At 44.0% G+C, this 23,150-nt stretch overlaps 1 long non-coding RNA gene across 1 annotated transcript in view; it reads right to left on the bottom strand.

The window, feature by feature from the left end:
* Positions 1-6,253: 6,253 nt before the first annotated feature.
* The window catches only part of LOC124039196, a 33,523-nt gene continuing 16,626 nt past the window's right edge, over positions 6,254-23,150 (bottom strand). The window contains exons 2-3 of the long non-coding RNA XR_006839517.1: positions 6,753-6,873; positions 6,254-6,421 (exon numbers count right to left, since the gene is read on the bottom strand). This is a non-coding gene — a long non-coding RNA (uncharacterized LOC124039196). The remainder of the gene's footprint in view (positions 6,422-6,752; positions 6,874-23,150) is intronic.

Raw genomic sequence — 23,150 nt, 5'->3', positions numbered from 1 at the left:
TGTGTGTGTGTGTGTGTGTGTGTGTGTGTGTGTGTGTGTGTGTGTGTGTGTGTGTGTGTGTGTGTGTGTGTAAATGGGAAGGTGTACAGTCACAGCAGAAGAAGCAAAAGGAGAAGAGACGAAAAACATGACAACAAGCGGACGGACGTAAGTGCTCATAAAAAAAAAAACAAGTTGATGCTTGCAACACAGACATTTGGAATACCGTGATAAAACAACCTCAAATGAATTAGATATATCGCCCAGCTCTACGATGCGTATTGCGATTCGATATTGCGAATTGATGTTCCAAACGTACTGCTCACTATGTCTGCTGCCGAGAGACGAGAGAGCATGAGAACAAGTTTTGATCATTGAGGGAAATAAAACTGCTGAGAGGATTATCACTATATAGAAGATGGAGAACAAGCTAAAGAATGAAAAATACTAGCGTTTTGGCACAGGTACAGCAGACTAGCACTACCCCACAGTATGCATGTCATGTTTGTCATTTATTATCATGTCTTGTCCCTGTGCTCCCCATTCTATTCGTTTCCCTCTGCTGGTCTTATTAGGTTCTTTCCCTCTTTCTATCCCTCTCTCTCCCCCTCCCTCTCTCACTCTCTCGCTCTCTCTTCTCTCTATCGTTCCGTTCCTGCTCCCAGCTGTTCCTATTCCCCTAATCATCATTTAGTCTTCCCACACCTGTTCCCGATCCTTTCCCCTGATTAGAGTCCCTATTTCTTCCTTTGTGTTCCGTTCCTGTCCTGTCGGTTCCTTGTTTAGAATTCACCGTGCTGTGATTGTGTATCGCCCTGTCCTGTCGTGTTTTTGCCTTCATCAGATGCTGCGTGTGAGCAGGTGTCTCTGTCAGCTACGGCCTGCGCCTACCCGGTCGACCTGCAGTCTGTGGCCGCTTCTCCTGTTATTCCCTCTACAGACTAGAGGATTTCTGTTATTCCCTGTTTGGACATTTCCTGTTAAGGATTCAGGATTTGTCGTTTTCTGTTTGGACTTGAATAAACTCTTTCTGTTAAGTCGCTTTTGGGTCCTCTTTCACCTGCATGACAGAAGGAACCGACCAAGGAATGGACCCAGCGACTTCAGACGCTCGTTACACTGCCGTCGAGATCCAAGGAGCCATGCTCGGCAGACACGAGCAGGAATTGTCTGCTGCTCGCCATGCCGTGGAGAACCTGGCCGCTCAGGTTTCCGACCTCTCTGGACAGTTCCAGAGTCTACGTCTCGTGCCACCTGTTACTTCCTGGCCTGCCGAGCCTCCAGAACCTAGGGTTAATAACCCACCTTGCTACTCCGGGCAGCCCACTGAGTGCCGCTCCTTTCTCACGCAGTGTGAGATTGTGTTCTCTCTCAACCCAACACATACTCTAGAGAGAGAGCTCGGGTTGCTTACGTCATTTCACTCCTTACTGGCCGGGCTCGAGAATGGGGCACAGCTATCTGGGAGGCAAGGGCTGATTGCTCTAACAAGTTCCAGAACTTTAAAGAGGAGATGATTCGGGTTTTTGACCGTTCAGTTTTTGGTGGGGAGGCTTCTAGGGCCCTGGCTTCCTTATGCCAAGGTGAACGGTCCATAACGGATTATTCTATTGAGTTTCGCACTCTTGCTGCCTCTAGTGAGTGGAACGAGCCGGCGCTGCTCGCTCGTTTTCTGGAGGGACTCCACGCAGTGGTTAAGGATGAGATTCTCTCCCGGGAGGTTCCTTCAGATGTGGACTCTTTGATTGCTCTCGCCATCCGCATAGAACGACGGGTAGATCTTCGTCACCGGGCTCGTGGAAGAGAGCTCGCATCAACGGTGTTTCCCTGCTCCGCATCGCAACCATCTCCCTCCTCTGGCTTTGAGACTGAGCCCATGCAGCTGGGAGGGATTCGCATCTCGACTAAGGAGAGGGAACGGAGGATCACCAACCGCCTGTGCCTCTATTGCGGAGTTGCTGGACATTTTGTTAATTCATGTCCAGTAAAAGCCAGAGCTCATCTGTAAGCGGAGGGCTACAGGTGAGCGCAACTACTCAAGTCTCTCCATCAAAATCCTGTACTACTTTGTCGGTCCATCTACGCTGGACCGGTTCGGGTGCTACATGTAGTGCCTTGATAGACTCTGGGGCTGAGGGTTGTTTCATGGACGAAGCATGGGTTCGGAAACATGACATTCCTTTCAGAGAGTTAGAGAAGCCTACGCCCATGTTCGCCTTAGATGGTAGTCATCTTCCCAGTATCAGATTTGAGACACTACCTTTAACCCTCACAGTATCTGGTAACCACAGTGAGACTATTTCTTTTTTGATTTTCCGTTCACCGTTTACACCTGTTGTTTTGGGTCATCCCTGGCTAGTATGTCATAATCCTTCTATTAATTGGTCTAGTAATTCTATCCTATCCTGGAACGTTTCTTGTCATGTGAAGTGTTTAATGTCTGCCATCCCTCCCGTTTCTTCTGTCCCTACTTCTCAGGAGGAACCTGGCGATTTGACAGGAGTGCCGGAGGAATATCATGATCTGCGCACGGTCTTCAGTCGGTCCCGAGCCAACTCCCTTCCTCCTCACCGGTCGTATGATTGTAGTATTGATCTCCTTCCGGGGGACCACTCCTCCTCGAGGTAGACTATACTCTCTGTCGGCTCCCGAACGTAAGGCTCTCGAGGATTATTTGTCTGTGTCTCTTGACGCCGGTCCCATAGTGCCTTCTTCCTCTCCGGCCGGGGCGGGGTTCTTTTTGTTAAGAAGAAGGACGGTACTCTGCGCCCCTGCGTGGATTATCGAGGGCTGAATGACATAACGGTTAAGAATCGTTATCCGCTTCCCCTTATGTCATCAGCCTTCGAGATTCTGCAGGGAGCCAGGTGCTTTACTAAGTTGGACCTTCGTAACGCTTACCATCTCGTGCGCATCAGAGAGGGGGACAGTGGAAAACGGCGTTTAACACTCCGTTAGGGCATTTTGAGTACCGGGTTCTGCCGTTCGGTCTCGCCAATGCGCCAGCTGTTTTTCAGGCATTAGTTAATGATGTTCTGAGAGACATGCTGAACATCTTTGTTTTTGTCTATCTTGACGATATCCTGATTTTTTTCTCCGTCACTCGAGATTCATGTTCAGCACGTTCGACGTGTTCTACAGCGCCTTTTAGAGAATTGTCTCTACGTAAAGGCTGAGAAGTGCTCTTTTCATGTCTCCTCCGTTACTTTTCTCGGTTCCGTTATTTCCGCTGAAGGCATTCAGATGGATTCCGCTAAGGTCCAAGCTGTCAGTGATTGGCCCGTTCCAAGGTCACGTGTCGAGTTGCAGCGCTTTTTAGGTTTCGCTAATTTCTATCGGCGTTTCATTCGTAATTTCGGTCAAGTTGCTGCCCCTCTCACAGCTCTTACTTCTGTCAAGACGTGTTTTAAGTGGTCCGGTTCCGCCCAGGGAGCTTTTGATCTTCTAAAAGAACGTTTTACGTCCGCTCCTATCCTCGTTACTCCTGACGTCACTAGACAATTCATTGTCGAGGTTGACGCTTCAGAGGTAGGCGTGGGAGCCATTCTATCCCAGCGATTCCAGTCTGACGATAAGGTTCATCCTTGCGCTTATTTTTCTCATCGCCTGTCGCCATCTGAGCGCAACTATGATGTGGGTAACCGTGAACTGCTCGCCATCCGCTTAGCCCTAGGCGAATGGCGACAGTGGTTGGAGGGGGCGACCGTTCCTTTTGTCGTTTGGACAGACCATAAGAACCTTGAGTACATCCGTTCTGCCAAACGACTTAATGCCCGTCAAGCTCGTTGGGCGTTGTTTTTCGCTCGTTTCGAGTTTGTGATTTCTTACCGTCCGGGTAGCAAGAACACCAAGCCTGATGCCTTATCCCGTCTGTTTAGTTCTTCTGTGGCTTCTACTGATCCCGAGGGGATTCTTCCTTATGGGCGTGTTGTCGGGTTAACAGTCTGGGAATTGAAAGACAGGTTAAGCAAGCACTCACGCACACTGCGTCGCCGCGCGCTTGTCCTAGTAACCTCCTTTTCGTTCCTGTTTCCACTCGTCTGGCTGTTCTTCAGTGGGCTCACTCTGCCAAGTTAGCTGGTCATCCCGGTGTTCGAGGCACTCTTGCGTCTATTCGCCAGCGCTTTTGGTGGCCGACTCAGGAGCGTGACACGCGCCGTTTCGTGGCTGCTTGTTCGGACTGCGCGCAGACTAAGTCGGGTAACTCTCCTCCTGCCGGTCGTCTCAGACCGCTCCCCATTCCTTCTCGACCATGGTCTCACATCGCCTTAGACTTCATTACCGGTCTGCCTTTGTCTGCGGGGAAGACTGTGATTCTTACGGTTGTCGATAGGTTCTCTAAGGCGGCACATTTCATTCCCCTCGCTAAACTTCCTTCCGCTAAGGAGACGGCACAAATCATTATTGAGAATGTATTCAGAATTCATGGCCTCCCGTTAGACGCCGTTTCAGACAGAGGCCCGCAATTCACGTCACAGTTTTGGAGGGAGTTCTGTCGTTTGATTGGTGCGTCCGTCAGTCTCTCTTCCGGGTTTCATCCCCAGTCTAACGGTCAAGCAGAGAGGGCCAATCAGACGATTGGTCGCATACTACGCAGCCTTTCTTTCAGAAACCCTGCGTCTTGGGCAGAACAGCTCCCCTGGGCAGAATACGCTCACAATTCGCTTCCTTCGTCTGCTACCGGGTTATCTCCGTTTCAGAGTAGTCTGGGTTACCAGCCTCCTCTGTTCTCATCCCAGCTTGCCGAGTCCAGCGTTCCCTCCGCTCAAGCGTTTGTCCAACGTTGTGAGCGCACCTGGAGGAGGGTGAGGTCTGCACTTTGCCGTTACAGGGCACAGACGGTGAGAGCCGCCAATAAACGCAGGATTAAGAGTCCAAGGTATTGTTGCGGCCAGAGAGTGTGGCTTTCCACTCGCAACCTTCCTCTTACGACAGCTTCTCGTAAGTTGACTCCGCGGTTCATTGGTCCGTTCCGTGTCTCCCAGGTCGTCAATCCTGTCGCTGTGCGACTGCTTCTTCCGCGACATCTTCGTCGCGTCCATCCTGTCTTCCATGTCTCCTGTGTTAAGCCCTTTCTTCGCACCCCCGTTCGTCTTCCCTCCCCCTCCCGTCCTTGTCGAGAGCGCACCTATTTACAAGGTACATAAGATCATGGACATGCGTTCTCGGGGACGGGGTCACCAATACTTAGTGGATTGGGAGGGTTACGGTCCTGAGGAGAGGAGTTGGGTTCCGTCTCGGGACGTGCTGGACCGTTCACTCATCGATGATTTCCTCCGTTGCCGCCAGGATTCCTCCTCGAGTGCGCCAGGAGGCGCTCGGTGAGTGGGGGGTACTGTCATGTTTGTCATTTATTATCATGTCTTGTCCCTGTGCTCCCCATTCTATTCGTTTCCCTCTGCTGGTCTTATTAGGTTCTTTCCCTCTTTCTATCCCTCTCTCTCCCCCTCCCTCTCTCACTCTCTCGCTCTCTCTTCTCTCTATCGTTCCGTTCCTGCTCCCAGCTGTTCCTATTCCCCTAATCATCATTTAGTCTTCCCACACCTGTTCCCGATCCTTTCCCCTGATTAGAGTCCCTATTTCTTCCTTTGTGTTCCGTTCCTGTCCTGTCGGTTCCTTGTTTAGAATTCACCGTGCTGTGATTGTGTATCGCCCTGTCCTGTCGTGTTTTTGCCTTCATCAGATGCTGCGTGTGAGCAGGTGTCTCTGTCAGCTACGGCCTGCGCCTACCCGGAGCGACCTGCAGTCTGTGGCCGCTTCTCCTGTTATTCCCCTCTACAGACTAGAGGATTTCTGTTATTCCCTGTTTGGACATTTCCTGTTAAGGATTCAGGATTTGTCGTTTTCTGTTTGGACTTGAATAAACTCTGTTTCTGTTAAGTCGCTTTTGGGTCCTCTTTCACCTGCATGACAATGCATGCATGTATGTATATATTTTTTAAACTCATCGTTCAAAGATAATATTGCGATATGTAACTCGACCCCCCCCCATCACTACAACAGAGGCATGACAATGGCTGGCCATTTTAATTATGGCGCGGGAGCCCGTCTGTGTAGATTATCGACCACGTGGCCGTTTTACTAACGGCATATTTTAATGTGTCAGTCAGTCAAACTACAGCAAAAGTGAAACTACCTTGATGGTTAAAGGGATACTTTGGGATTTTGGCATCTACTTCCCCAGAATCAGATGAACTCGTGGATACCATGTTACGGTCTCTGTGTCCAGTATGAAGGAAGTTACAGGTAGAGAAAGAGTGAATGATATGCAAAAAGAGAAAGCGAGACAGAGAAGACAGACCGATGGAGATATACCTAAGAGAGAGGGTTGCAGCCTTCGCCATGATCCCCTGGGAATGGGTTTGGAGGTTGGAGTGCATTATGGGGACAAAGCAGCCAACAGCAGGGCATCAGCTGTGATTAGCACTCTGTTGCAGCGGCACTGCGGGAGAGTCGACAGGTAGACACTTAACAGGTGCTCATCTACATGCATCTGGACATGTTTGTGTAGAGGGGTTACACGAGGGGGAGTGAGCAACGTAGAGGATGGGTAATAAGAACCCCCACTGTAGAAACTACAGTACAGAGAAATGCTGGCCAAGGGACATTTTTGTGGGTGATTAATGGAAAACATTTCTTTGGATGAATGATTGTTGGGGGAAAAGATGATGCTGTGAGCATCACAATCCTCGCTGGAATAACTCTGTTCTTTCATGAACCAGTGTGTGTGTGTGTGTGTGTGTGTGTGTGTGTGTGTGTGTGGCTTAGCCTACCTGTCTTTGGTTGATGTCTAGGTTATCCCTGCCCTGGTTTAAGAGCTGCTCCACCGTCTTAGGGTCTTCTACACTCCGGTTCGCCCTGATAGAATCCTGCACCCGGTGCAAGGTATACATCCTGAATGAAAACACACAAATGATCAATCTACACATACAACTCTGGAGGAAAACATATCCGGCATTCAGTATACAAATCTGAAGCAATTGATTAACGTGGCACTTGTCAAAGTGGGGGGGGATTAAAATTATTTTTAAGTCGCTATTTAACGCCACTAACGTTGCAATGTCGGCAACACACAATGAATATTTGTAAACCCCTGCCAAATCCGGTTCAGTGCACATTGAGTCCCATTATAAAATCCCCAAATCCCATTGACAGGACTCATTTATACAGAGTTTGGCGGTGCAAATAACCCATTGAATTTGATAAGGAGAAATGCTGTTAGCCAAGGGGCTGTGTCATGTGAATGCCGCGAGATCCTATATCAGCTGTCTAGTTAAGGGGTTGAGGATAATGGGGGTGGGGTTCTTCGTTTACTGGGAAACAATAGGCTGGAAATGAGTGGCTGTTATGCCTTTTATCTGGTATCCCGAGCTCTGTGTGAAGCGGGCAGGAAGTGCAGTGCCATGAGAAGATCAAAGAGGCTTCCTGGCACCCAGGGATGCTCTTCTGCTGAGAGATGAACTGACGAGCAGCTCCTATTGACAGCCAGGACCCAGCTTTTTTCTCAAAACAAGATGGAAGATGAGGAGAGAGTGAACGAGCGAGTGCGAAAGAGAGGGGTAGCTCAAAACCGGTTGAGGAGCAGTTGAAAAACTGGTGGACAAAATAAAACAGTTGCTCACTGAAGAAAAAGTAGCATTGTTGTTCTGACTGACAGGAATCTCAAAAGGCCTTGAAGCGAACAAATAACATGTTAATTTGTCTAACGTGCACTTGCATTATCTAATTATTAGTTGCTTAGGAAGTAAAATTGTATCTGCTAAAACATTGCAAAATATATTTTTTACATGACTGCGCAAGATATTTTATTTTCAGTTCACCAAGTAGAAAAAGTAGGCCAAAGGCTTTTAAAGGCTAACCACCAACAGAACACTACAGGACAAAATCTAAAAGATGCATGGAACTCGTTCTTCAGAGAAAAACTTCATTAGAAATTGTACTTCAACGTAAATTAAGATTAAGATCACTTTATTGGACACAAGGGCCAATTGAAATTTGACTTCTGCTAATAACCCAACAACCCTGAAATATATATATATATGACAGATATCTGACAGAATTGTTTGGAGCTGTGCGGGGAGGCTGACACACTTGGGCGCCCAGGGAAATGTTGTGGGGGTTAAGTGCCTTGCTCAAGGGCACAATGGCTCTAAATCCTTTTATAAACTAGATGGTTCGGATGATTGCTATTATAAACTGGTTAGCAACGTAAATAGCAACGGAAAAATGTATATATTTTGTCATAACCGTGGTTTGTGACTTTCATTCCCCATATACCACACCCCCTCAAGCCTTATTACTCAAGTATGTCATGATAAGCATAAAGCTGTGTGCTAGGCCCAATGAGATCAATAGCCTGAATGGGTGTAGACAGAACTCTTCACTAGATAACATGCAAATACTATTTTCTCAAAATGTGAGTTTACAAGTTGATCAACATGCAAGGCAGAATTACTTTCCCATTGTTCCTCAAATTCAGTGTATGATATACCATTTTGTAGCTCTGAGTCTCTACTTTTATGTAATATAAAAAACACCATTTCACATTTTGCTACATAAGACCGAATCCAGGTGGTGAGTCACATAGATGAGCCAGCATTAGTAGAAAGGATAATTATTCAAATAATACATCTTCAAATTTAAGAAACTGGAACACAAAAATACTCAAAAGCCTGAAATTAGGTCAGAATCAACGTGTTGGGGATAAAAACACAGCAAACAGGACATAGAACGTACAGTATCTGGGTATGTGTGGGTGTAATGCGATGGAAGGTGGGGTGTGTGTTTTTGTGTTTGGAAAAGCTTGGTGTTGAATGAAAAAGGAAAATGGTTACAAATGCCAGAGCCCCTGTGTGTCTGCAAGAAAGCATTGTGAGAGCTTTCATTTTGTGCAGATATGAGACATGCATTTTAAAATAAATGACAAATATCGCTTATTTATTGTCCTATCATGATGGAACAGACCCCAACCCTATACACCCACCTGAGCGACCCACTCACTAAGGAGAAGTCATTATCTGTTTTATAGGCCTATGGCAAATAGCCTATACCGAAAGATTAACGTGGTCACAGACCCACTAAAGCAGTACTGCCCCCAGATGGGTGAGCATAATATACAAGGAATTTCTCAAAGCTACTAATGAGAACCTTTATGACCTTGTACCTAGCCAGTGGGAATTACAGCGGAGTGGCCCCACCCAGCTAGTGGCAGTGCTGGCAACACTAGCTGCAGTAACCCATTGCGAGGTGGTCACACTCAGACAATCAAATACAATGTTATTAGTCACATGCGCCGAATGCAATAGGGAAATGCTTACTCAAGAGCCCCTAACCAACAATGCAGTCAAAATAATAAAATAAATAAGTAACTAAAGAGCAGCAGTAAAATAACAATAGCGAGACTATATACAGGGGGGTACCGGTACAGAGTCAATGTGCGGGGGCACCGGTTAGTTGAGGTAATATGTACATGTAGGTAGAGTTAAAGTTATAATCAAAGTAGGCTGTGATTCAATGATAAATGAACAGGCACCGACGTGCAGTCATGAGTGAACAGGGAGTACAGGAGGGGACTGAGTACACACACTGAGGGGCCCCGTGTTGAGGATCAGCGTGGCAGATGTGGTGTTACCCATCTTTAGCACCTGGGGGCGGCCCGTCAGGAAGTTCAGAATCCAGTCGCAGAAGGTGGTTTTTAGTCTCAGGGTTCTTAGCTTAGTGATGCAATTTGAGGGCACTATGGTGTTGAACGCTGAGCTGTAGTCAATGAATAGCATTCTCACGTGTTCCTTTGTCCAGGTGGGAAAGGGCCGCGTGGAATGCATTAGAGATTGCAACATCTAGATCTGTTGGGGCAGTATGCAAATTGGAGTGGTTCTAGGGTTTCTGGGATAATGGTGTTGATGTGAGCTTTCAAAGCACTTCATGGCTACAGATGTGAGTCCTACGGGTCGGTATTCATTTACCTTAGTGTTCTTGGACACAGGCACTATGGTGGTCTGCTTAAAACATGTTAGTATTACAGACTCGGACAGGGAGAGGTTGGAAATGTCAATGAAGACACTTGCCAGTTGGTCATGCTCAGAGTACATGTCCTGGTAATCCATCTGGTCCTGTGAATGTTGACCAGTTTTCCAGAACAGCTGATGCTCTCATGCATGTTGTTTCAGTGTTAGTTGCCTCGAAGCGAGCATAGACGTAGTTTAGCTCGTCTGGTAGGCTCGGCTGTGCTTCCCATGCCCTGCCACATCCAACGAACGTCAGAGGCGATGTAGCACGGTTCGATCTTAGTCCTGTATTGACGCTTTGCCTGTTTGATGGTTTGTCGGAGGGCATTGCAGGATTTCTTATAAGCTTCAGGGTTAGAGTCCCGCTCCTTGAAAGTGGCAGCTTTACCCCTTTAGCTCAGTGTGGATGTTGCCTGTAATCCATGGCTTCTGGTATGTACTTATGGTCGCTGTGGGGACGACGTCGTTGATGCACATATTGATGAATCCAATGACTGATGTGGTGTACTCCTCCTTTAACTTCCTGATTGATGTCTTGAGATGTTGCTTCAATATATCCACATCATTTCTCCCTAATGACACCATCTATTTTGTGAAGTGCACCAGTCCCTCCTGCAGCAAAGCACCTTCACAACATGATGCTGCCACCCCCGTGATTCACGTTTGGGATGGTGTTCATCGGCTTGCAAGCCTCCCCCTTTTCCTCCAAACATAACAATGGTCATTATGGCCAAACAGTTCTATTTTTGTTTCATCAGACCAGAGGACATTTCTCCAAAAAGTATGATCTTTGTCCCCATGTGCAGTTGCAAACAGAAGTCTGGCTTTTTTCTTGCAGTTTTGGAGCAGTGGCTTCTTCCTTGCTGAGCGACCTTTCAGGTTATGTTTTTTGGACTTGTTTTTACTGTGGATATAGATACTTTTGTCCCCATCTCCTGCAGCATCTCCACAAGGTCCTTTGCTGTTGTTCTGGGATTGATTTGCACTTTTTGCACAAAAGTACGTTCAGCTCTAGGAGACAGAACTCGTCTTCTTCCTGAGCAGTATGACGGCTGCGTGGTCCCATGGTGTTTATACTTGTGGAGGTCTACAATTTTTTTTCTGAGGTCTTGACTGATTTCTTTTGATTTTCCCATGATGTCAAGCAAAGAGGCACTGAGTTTGAAGGTAGGCCTTGAAATACATCCACATGTATACCTCCAGTTGACTCCAATTATGTCAATTAGCCTATCAGAAGCTTCTAAAGCCATGATATAATTTTCTGGAATTTTCCAAGCTGTTTTAAAAAGGTACAGTCAACTTGTGTATGTAAACTTCTTACCCACTGGAATTGTAATACAGTGAATAAGTGAAATAATCTGTCTGTAAACAATTGTTTGTTTCATGCAAAGTATATGTCCTAACCGACTTGCCAAAACTAGTTTGTTAAAACAAGAAATTTGTGGAGAGGTAATAAAACAATCAAAGTTATAATGATTACAACATAAGTGCATGTTAACTTCTGACTTCAACTGTATGTTGATAGTGTCGTCGTTCAGCCACTACTCCGTGAAGCAGAATGTCCCGTTGGTAATTTAGTCTTCCGCGTATTCTCCAAAGATTGCACATTTGCTAGCAGGATGGAAGGAAGTGGAGGTTTATTCGATCGCCTACAAATTCTCAGAAGGCAGCCTGCCCTCTGGTCCCTTTTCTCCACCTCTTCATGCAAATCACGGGGATCTGGGCCTGTTCCCGAGAAAGCAGTAGATCATTTGCGGTGGGGGTCGCCAGACTCGTTAAAGGAGAAAAAGGATTCTGCCAGTCCGTGGTGAGTAATCGCAAGTTACTGAAGTTATTTTGGGTCATAAGAGATGTAGCGGCAACATTATGTACAAAATAAGTAATAAAATATGAAGTTACAAATAACGCAAAAAAAAAAACAACAGTCATTTGGGGACAAGCAAAACGTCAGCCTTCTTCTCCGGCGCCATTGTTACTGGGGGAAAATGATTGTGGGCCTGGTGGCACAAAATAATTCAAGTCTGACTGCTCAGAGATGCTTGGTAAAATGGTCACAATGGGGGACCAGCATGTGTGTTTCAGGGTAGGGGGTTGTATCAGAGCTCCATCAGCTAGAACTTGACATTGGTGAATCAAATTGCCCCATTCTTGCTCAATTGTGCATGCCTTCACAAACAGCTACAACTGTATATGCATTCGCACATCAAATCTTCATGAGTTGGGCTCGAGTATGGAACAACTATTTAATATTTGAGCTTGTGGTTGTTTGTGGGGGAAGGGTGGGGATTGTGTGCGTGTCCCACATCTACAGGCTTCACCCTGTAGTGTCCCTAACATTACCCCACATTGCCTAATGTTAGGGACACTACAGGATGAATCCCAATAATTGTTTGCCCATTATTGATTTTGAATGCCAATCCTGGTTATACAGCTAGATCTCTGAAGTTGTTATTTTGCAAAGAGGCCGAGCCAGGAAACACAAAATAATCACCTATCCCGTGCAACTGAGTCAGCGGTAATCTGTGTCCTGATGATAAAAGGCATCTGCCCATTGACTCTCAATTAATAGATAGTAGTTATTTACATAAACATGTTTTCAGTATTAGCTGCTTGATGTGCTATCAACAACAAAAAAGACACCCTTATCCTACAAAATGGTATGTTTTTACTTAAAAGCAGAAAATGATGCATATGTGTACAAAAAGAAAAACATGACTAAAAACAAAGACAAATTGACATTCAGTACGACCATTTAGTCATATGGTGTAACCGGAATTTCTGGTGACTGCAACTGATCATTTTGGTTATACTGTATGACTTTTCACATAAACATGTTTTAGAGGCAATTGCTTGCATGTGAACACTTGACTTTGACATCAAGTATGTATCTTGAGTATTTCAATTAAATAAGCTTTTCAGATAAAAATATCATTATTGGATTTTACCGTTCACACTGCATGATCAGATTTTGGGAATAAAACCCGACAGGAAGTATAAATTTAAACATTTATGAGAGAGACTTGCTAATCTTTATTCTTAACCAAAACAGGCATCTTAATGGATGTCACATGAGTACCATGTGATTTGATCCAAAATGATGAATGTGTCGGTCGCGGTGAATGACAACGGGATAAAAGTATTTAAAATATTTCTGCCTAAACGGTCTTACTCATTCAGACGTATAGTGAAATAGTCATATATATATATGTGTGTGTGTGTGTGTGTGTGTGTGTGTGTGTGTGTGTGTGTGTGTGTGTGTGTGTGTGTGTGTGTGTGTGTGTGTGTGTGTGTGTGTGTGTGTGTGTGTGTGTGTGTGTGTGTGTGTGTGTGTGTGTGTGTGTGTGTGTGTGTGTGTGTGTGTGTGTGTGTGTGTGTGTGATATATATATATACACACACGCCAAAATATGCATGTCATGTCATTGACCCAAGTGCTGTTATTGTGAAGTGGAAACGTCTAGGAGCAAAAGCTCTCAGAACGGGACCGCCGAGTGCGGAACCATGTAAAAATCGCCTGTCCTCGGTTTGAAACACTCACTGAGTTCCAAACTGTTTGGAAACAACATTAGCACGAGAAATGTTCGTCAGGAGCTTCATGAAATGGATTTCCATTGCCCAGCAGTCACACACAAGGCCAAGATCACAATGCGTGATGCCAAGCATCGGCTGGAGTGGTTTTTAGCTCGCCGCAACTTGACTCTGGAGCAGTGGAAAAATGTTCTCTGGGGTTATAAATGTCGTGGAAATTCAGTTGGTCATGTCGTCAAACAATCATCTTAATTTAATATTGATTATTTATCGCAATAAATGAAACCATCAGCGCAAAAGTCTTGACTGTTAGGCTGAGAGCCTATCCTTTACAGACCATGCTGTTCTTTATATACAGTGGGGCAAAAAAGTATTTAGTCAGCCACCAATTGTGAAAGTTCTCCTACTTAAAAAGATGAGAGAAGCCTGCAATTTTCATCATAGGTACACTTCAACTATGACAGACAAAATTAGATTTTTTTTTCTCCAGAAAATCACATTGTAGGATTGTAATTAATTAATTTGCAAATTATGGTGGAAAATAAGTATTTGGTCAATAACAAAAGTTTCTCTCAATACTTTGTTATATACCCTTTGTTGGCAATGACAGAGGTCAAACGTTTTCTGTAAGTCTTCACAAGGTTTTCACACACTGTTGCTGGTATTTTGGTCCATTCCTCCATGCAGATCTCCTGTAGAGCAGGCTGTTGCTGGGCAACACAGATTTTCAACTCCCTCCAAAGATTTTTTATGGGGTTGAGATCTGGAGACTGACTAGGCCACTCCAGGACCTTGAAATGCTTCTTACGAAGACACTCCTTTGTTGCCCGGGCTGTGTGTTTGGGATCATTGTCATGCTGAAAGACCCAGCCACGTTTCATCTTCAATGCCCTTGCTGATGGAAGGAGGTTTTCATTCAAAATCTCACGATACATGGTCCCATTCATTCTTTCCTTTACATGGATCAGTCGTCCTGGTCCCTTTGCAGAAAAACAGCCCCAAAGCATGATGTTTCCACCCCCATGCTTCACAGTAGGTATGGTGTTCTTTGGATGCAACTCAGCATTCTTTGTCCTCCAAACACGGAGTTGAGTTTTTACCAAAAAGTTATATGGTCAGATGAAACCAAAATATAACATTCTCCCAATCTTCTTCTGGATCATCCAAATTCTCTCTAGCAAACTTCAGACGGGCCTGGACATGTACTGGCTTAAGCACGTCTGGCACTGCAGGATTTGAGTCCCTGGCGGCGTAGTGTGTTACTGATGGTCCCAGCTCTCTGCAGGTCATTCACTAGGTCCCCCCCGTGTGGTTCTGGGATTTTGCTCACCGTTCTTGTGATCATTTTGACCCCACGGAGTGAGATATTGCGTTGAGCCCCAGATCGAGGGAGATTATCAGTGGTCTTGAATGTCTTCCATTTCCGAATAATTGCTCCCACGGTTGATTCCTTCAAACCAAGCTGCTTCCCTATTGCAGATTCAGTCTAGCCTACAATGTGATTTTCTGGTTATTTTTTTCTCATTTTGTCTGTCATAGTTGAAGTGTACCTATGATAAAAATCACAGGCCTCATCTTTTTAAGTGGGAGAACTTGCACAATTGGTGGCTGACTAAATACTTTTTTGCCCCACTGTATGTATGTATGTATGTATGTATGTATGTATGTATGTATGTATGTATGTATGTATGTATGTATGTATGTATGTATGTATGTATGTATGTATGTATGTATGTATGTATGTATATATGTATGTATGTATGTATGTATGTATGTATGTATGTATGTATGTATGTATGTATGTATGTATGTATGTATGTATGTATGTATGTATGTATGTATGTATGTATGTATGTATGTATGTATGTATGTATGTATGTATGTATGTATGTATGTATGTATGTATACACTGCTCAAAGAAATAAAGGGAACACTAAAATAACACATCCTAGATCTGAATGAATGAAATATTCTTATTAAATACTTTTTTCTTTACATAGTTGAATGTGCTGACAACAAAATCACACAAATTATGGATGGAAATCAAATGTATCAAGCCATGGAGGTCTGGATTTGGAGTCACACTCAAAATTAAAATGGAAAACCACACTACAGGCTGATCCAACTTTAATGTAATGTCCTTAAAACAAGTCAAAATGAGGCTCAGTAGTGTGTGTGGCCTCCACGTGCCTGTATGACCTCCCTACAACACCTGGGCATGCTCCTGATGAGTTGGTGGATGGTCTCCTGAGGGATCTCCTCCCAGACCTGGACTAAAGCATCCGCCAACTCCTGGACAGTCTGTAGTGGATGGAGCGAGACATAATGTCCCAGATGTGCTCAATTGTATTCAGGTCTGGGGAACGGGCGGGCCAGTCCATTGCATCAATGCCTTCCTCTTGCAGGAACTGCTGACACACTCCAGCCACATAAGGTCTAGCAATGCCTTGCATTAGGAGGAACCCAGGGCCAACCGCAGCAGCATATGGTCTCACAAGGGGTCTGAGGATCTCATCTCGGTACCTAATGGCAGTCAGGCTACCTCTGGCGAGCACATGGAGGGCCGTGCGGCCCCCCAAAGAAATGCCACCCTACACCATGACTGACCCACCGCCAAACCGCACATGCTGGAGGATGTTGCAGGCAGCAGAACGTTCTCCACGGTGTCTCCAGACTCTGTCACGTCTGTCACATGTGCTCAGTGTGAACCTGCTTTCATCTGTGAAGAGCACAGGGCGCCTCTGGCGAATTTGCCAATCTTGGTGTTCTCTGGCAGGAGGTCATTTTTCAGGGCTCTGGCAGTGCTCCTCCTGCTCCTCCTTCCTTGCACAAATGCAGAGGTAGCGGTCCTGCTGCTGGGTTGTTGCCCTCCTACGGCCTCCTCCATGTCTCCTGATGTACTGGCCTGTCTCCTGGTAGCGCCTCCATGCTCCGGACACTACGCTGACAAACACAGCAAAGCTTCTTGCCACAGCTCGCATTGATGTGCCATCCAGGATGAGCTGCACTACCTGAGCCACTTGTGTGGGTTGTAGACTCCGTCTCATGCTACCACTAGAGTGAAAGCACCGCCAGCATTCAAAAGTGACCAAAACATCAGCCAGGAAGCATAGGAACTGAGAAGTGGTATGTGGTCACCTCCTGCAGAACCATTCCTTAATTGGGGGTGTCTTGCTAATTGCCTATAATTTCCACCTGTTGCCTATTCCATTTGCACAATAGCATGTGAAATGTATTGTCAATCAGTGTTGCTTCCTAAGTGGGCAGTTTGATTTCACAGAAGTGTGATTGACTTGGAGTTACATTGTGTTGTTCAAGTGTTCCCTTATTTTTGTAGCAGTATATACACACACACACACACACACACACACACACACACACACACACACACACACACACACACACACACACACACACACACACACACACACACACACACACACACACACACACACACACACACACACACACACACACACACACACACCCCTCACATTTTTGTAAACATTTGAGTATATCTTTTCATGTGACAACAATAACTAATTTGCTACAATGTAAAGTAGCTTGTATAACAGTGTAAATTTGCTGTCCCCTCAAAATAACTCAACACACAGCCATTACTGTAAACCGCTGGCAACAAAAGTGAGTACACCCCTAAGTGAAAATGTCCTATTCCAGAGGGTGAATGGGAAAGGCAAAATATTTAAGAGCCTTTGAATGGGGTACAGTAGTTTGAATGGAGTACAAAGCTACTTGTATACATTCCAGACACTAACATTGCTCGTTCTGATATTTTGTCATTTATATTTCTGGGATTATTGTTTTGCTAGGTATTACTGCACTGTTGGAGCTAGAAACACAAGCATTTCACTGCACCTGCGATAACTTTTGCAAATCTCTGTACACGACCAACTAACTTTGATTTGACACAAGGATCATTCCAAGATTGAGTTTTGCCTAAGTGATCATAATAGCAAATAAATGATGGATGATACTTTAAACCATGCTGCATTCTTTATTTATAAAGGCTTATTATTACCCTACATTCCATATGCCGGTTTTCTTATGAAAAAGACAATTCAGACCATGGCCCAAATTTCTCAAACAGGCCTATATCTATAGGCCTAGTAACCTATTACAAGAGTTGATGGATCATTTCTTACCAGAAGGCCATTTCTATGATCATTTGATAAATGAGGGCCATTGGTTATTATGAGTGAGTTAGAGCCATAGTCATTCCAACATGAGAACGGCAGAGTGGGTTGTTGGAAGTGAAAAGTGGTGTAATTTGCAGCCAATACTTTTGCTCACAATTTAAAATGTTTCCTGTTGTGTGCCTTAATGAACAACACCCACATGAGCATGTAGGTACACAAATGGCAGGCTTTTCTGTTGACATTGGTGTCATACTTGCAAAGAATTTATATTTAAAACAGTTTGTCCTCAAAATGAGCATCAGTTAATTAACATTTACTTGGACGTGACAGCGTGCTAAATTGTAGCTGGTCCCATCAGATAAAATGCCGCATGTTAGCCATAAACTAACATCACCAGGTGGCAGTAATTATATAATGGAAGTTCATCAGCCAATTAAAAATCATTGCAGTAGTTGGACGTGTTCCAACACTTGTTCATGGAAGCGTCCTCAACATACTTCAGCTCAACAGCATGTTCTGATCATCAAAGCAACTATCACATGTATTTGACTGACAGGTCAAATTACTTTTTGTAAAGTTCCTAATCCATGTAATTGTTGCAGATTGTGGCAAGGGTTCGAATCTCACATTAGTTTTTCCGCACTTTGACATTTACATGTGTTATTGGGGTGAAAAAGGTCATAACCTTAATTTTCAAGCTGTAAGTGAAGAATGAATTTAATAAGGAGAAACATATAATCCTTACACAGAAACATACTGCTATTGCCGAGGCTATATTCAGTGGTGTAAAGTAAAAATATTTCAAAGTAGTACTTATCTGTACTTTACATTAAACAACCTTTACTTCACTACATTCCTAAAGAAAATGTACTTTTTACTCCATACATTTTCCCTGACAGCCAAAAGTACTTGTTACATTTTGAATTCTTAACAGGACAGAACTGTCAAATTTGCACACTTATCAAGAGAACATCCCTGGTCATCCCTACATCCTCTGGTCTGGCGGACTCGCGAAGCATAATTTACAAATAAGGAATTTATGTCTGTGTGTTGGAGTGGGACCCTGGCTATCCATACATTTTTTTTTAAACTGTGCAGTCTGGTTTGTTTAATAAGGCATTTTAAAATATTAATATTTAGGTATATTTTAGCAACTACATTTATTTTTGATACTTAAGTATATTTAAAAGTATATTTAAAACCAAATACTTTAAAATTTTCTATTAAAGGCATCTTTACTTTTACTCAAGCATGAGAATGTAGTACTTTTTCCACCACTGGCTATATTACAAGGATGTGTACATCAAATGTAGGACTACATTGTTTTATAATTGTCTGCTTTGTTACATATGCATTATAAAGTATACCTGTACATTGTGTTGAAATTGTATTTTATGTCTGAGAAATATAGCTAATTGTCTACTCACTTTATATGTACATATGTATTCTCGACCTGGCTCATCCTATACAACTACTGCCATTTACTGGTTTCAGTCTGCCGTGAAGCGTTCATCCATGTAGTAAGAGTCTAGCTCCATTTTCAGATATAAAAAGTCGAATTATCAAAGTCATTTTCATTGCAAGTTAAAGCACACAATTAACTAGCGAACGTTAGCTTGCTGGCTCGCTAGTAATATTATTCAAATCAGAAACCCATTTGCATTACTAGTTATAGCCTAATGTTAGCTAGCTGACATTGAACCTAGTTGGTAAACTTTAGCTACCTGCAGATTCATATTGCAGCTATGCTATTGCAACAGTATAACTTTAGACCGTCCCCTCGCCCATACCCGGGCGCAAACCAGGGACCCTCTGCACACATCAACAACAGTCACCCATGAAGCATCGTTACCCATCGCTCCACAAAAGCCGCGGCCATTGCAGAGCAAGGGGAACCACTACTTCAAGGTCTCAGAGCAAGTGACGTCACCGATTGAAACGCTATTTAGTGCGCACCACCGCTAACTAGCTAGCCGTTTCACATCCGTTACACTATCGGTTTGTATTGGTAGTAATAGTGGTACGAGTTGGGATTATGCCGGTTCATTGTTTAGCTAGCTACATGTCTAACCAAAAGACTCCACTTCACCAGATGATTACATCACCTATCAAGTTAGCCAGGTGTGTCTGGGGGTGTTTACGGCAAACTATTTTATTTCAAGAATATGTGCACATGCCTAGACAAATGACAATAGTGCAAATATGCAAGTAACCATTTCACTGTACTGTTTACACCTTCCGTATCCTGTGCATGTGACGAATACACAATATCAAATAAAATCTAAGTTTGTGTTCAGAGACGGTAATGTGAAGAACATGACCTGCAAAGTCAGATTAGGATATAGGCCAAGGACTAGATCAAGTGTATTTTTACCTGGAGTTTTTCCGTCATTGTAGGCTACTACTTTTAGTCTTGAGAATCCTTAAGAGATTGGTGGGGCTAAGGCTTAAGAGGGTGTGAACAATGCTGCATTTGCGTAGTCGACAAAGAAGCACTCTCCTGTAGGTGTACTAAAACATTCAATGGACATTTTCTCAAAGGTGAATTTACAAATTTATCAACTTTCAAAGCAGAATTACTCACCCATTGTTCTTCACCAGCTTTGTATGACATTCAATTTTCTAGCTCGGATTTTCTACTTTTATCAAATGTTTTTAAAAAAAAAATATATTTTGCATCATAGGACCGAATCAAGGTGTTGGCTCACATTTGACAAATCCATAAGGCTTTATTATATATATTTATTTATTGCGTACGATAAACTTACATGTTGTAAAGTCCATAAAGTACATGGATGTGTGAGAAACAGAAACAAAAAACGGGAGATTGTCATATGCGAAAATGTTTAACATGAGTAATAGTGAGTAGCCTAGTCAAGGATGCAAAAGGAACAACAGTAAACCTTGAACTTGGAGGTGGCAGGTAGCCTAGTGGTTAGAGCGTTGGGCAAGTAACTGAAACGATTGCTGGATTGAATCCTCGAGCTGACAAGGTAAAAATCTGTAATTCTGAGCGAGGCAGTTAACCCACTGTTCCCCGGGCGCTGAAGACATGGATGTCGATTAAGGCAGCCCCCCACTCCTCTCTGATTCAGAGGGGTTGGGTTAAATGAGGAAGCTATATTTCAGTTGAACAACTGACTTGGTATCCCCCTTTCTAGTGGCTAGTACTGGAAGAAATGCCATTAGTTGGTGAAGTTGGATAGACTAAATTCTTCATCAATCACTGCCGCATGGTGAGATTAGCATAGGGATAATGTGTGCCATGTTATCTGATGGGATCAGATACAATTTAGCATTCTGTTACATGCAAGTAAATCTACGATTTTAACTGGCAAATAGGCATTTGAGCTATAGAATGTTAATGTAAATGGTTGCTTATGTATGGCCTTACAGTTGTCTTTAGCACTGATGTGCGGTATTCTTGATGTTAAGAGTTCACAGAAATGGCCCCTTTGGAACCAAAATTACTGACACCCCTATTGAGGGAGGCTCCACTCTACAGCATGATACAGTGATTAGTGATCTCCTGATGAATCTCTCCGAACGAGGAATGGGAAAGAAATCAAGAAGTAGACAGAAAAATATAAAGAAAAAGAGGCTGCTTTGATCTGACAAATACTAAAATATGAATCAATGACAATACAGTCTAAGGTGTAAAGGCCAAACATCAAGGCATACAGAATTCTGTACTGTTTGAAGACAAAACATGGTCTGCGCTGCACCCTATAGTTGTGAACATGGCTGAATATGGACACACTCCAATCCCTCAAACACGACAACATGCCTGCAGGGAAACCCTTAGATAGATATGGAGAGATTTCACAGGGAATACTCCATGTGGTGGGAGGATGGATTGCCGTAATCACTTATTTTTCAAGTTAACACTTTCTGCTTTATGACTAAGAGCCGGCGCAGAGCCGCACATGACTCATCGCAGACTTCACACTTCATTCACGCTTACGTAGTGTTACCGCCAGAAGCCACGGAGGAAAATGTTATTTTTAGTAGGCTAGACACTTTTCTTTACATACGCAAGAGATGGCCTACTTCTGCCAGTCCGCTCATTGTGATATGGTTCATCTTCTGCAATAAACTCTGCATCTCTCCCTCACGGAATATCACCTCTGTATTTTTTTTCCACAGTCTCGGTCAGTCTACCTGATCTTCTCTCTGTGCAGCACCTCTGCTATTCCTCTACTCCTTCTCCCACTCTCATCTGCCACCTCAGTCTTATTCTATGGCTATCACACAATTGTGAACATGCACACCCACCATCATGGCTTGAAATGGGGTAAACTTCAGCTGGAGGAAGTTTCCACCATTGCTAATCCATAAGAGGGAGTGAGAGTTGGAAGGGCCTCAAGCGCTTTCTTGTTCCTCTTCTACATTTGCAGGTGAATGCAGTGTTACTGCTACCGACAATTTAGTGCAATGTCTGGGGACACAGCGCATTCGGAAAGTATTCAGACCCATTCCCTTTTTCCACATTATAATAAACTCTAAAATAGATACACCCCCCCTCAATCTACAAACAATAGCCCATAATGACAGAGAAAACAGGTTTAGAATTTTTTGCAAATTTACAGTATCAGTCAAAACACCTACTCATCCCCCTGTATAGCCTCGCTATTGTTATTTTACTGCTGCTCTTTAATTACTTGTTACTTTTATTTCTTATTCTTATCTGTATTATTTTTTTTAAACTGCATTGTTGGTTAGGGGCTCGTAAGTATGCACTTCACTGTTGTATTCGGCACATCAACTAATAAAATTTGACTTGAAAAGGTTCTTTATTTTTACCATTTGCTACATTGCAGAATAGTGAAGACATCCGAACTATGAAACGAAATACACTACCGTTAAAAAGTTTGGGATCACTTAGAAATGTCCTGGTTCTTGAACCAAAAGCAAATTTGTCCATTAAAATAACATCAAAATGATGGGAAATACAGTGTAGACATTGTTAATGTTGTAAATGACCATTGTACCTGGATCATCACAACTAGCTAGCTGCTACCGAGTGGCAAACGCCCTTGTCCCGAAGCTGGCACCAGTTAGCCTTGAGACAGGCGCATCTCCCGGCTTGCAAACTAAATTATTCCAGCTACAATACCTCTTTTGCCAATTGGCTTGGACACTTTGTCGTCACAGAGCACTGTCGATCCATCACGACTGGTCTGCCAACGTAATTCCATCCGATGTGCCCTCAACCGGCCTTTGTCAGACGTCGGTGAAGACGCTTCCGCTAGACCCGGCCTGCTAACTTTATGAACGCAGTGTCTCCCGCTTGCTAGCGTAGTAACGACTTCCCTGCTTCATCTATTGCTGTTCACTGGACCCTATGATCACCTGGCTACATAGCGGATGCCTGCTGGACTGTTCATTAATCACGGTACTCCATTTTGTTTATCTGTTGGCCCCAGCCTCGAACTCAGGCCCGGTGTGTAATCAACCTACCCTCTCTGCCCATTCATCGC

The sequence above is a fragment of the Oncorhynchus gorbuscha genome, linkage group LG07 (assembly GCF_021184085.1).
Source record: "Oncorhynchus gorbuscha isolate QuinsamMale2020 ecotype Even-year linkage group LG07, OgorEven_v1.0, whole genome shotgun sequence".
NCBI lineage: Eukaryota > Metazoa > Chordata > Actinopteri > Salmoniformes > Salmonidae > Oncorhynchus > Oncorhynchus gorbuscha.
The sequence above is the reverse complement of the archived record's forward strand: the minus strand, read 5'-3'. Positions and strand labels throughout refer to the sequence as shown.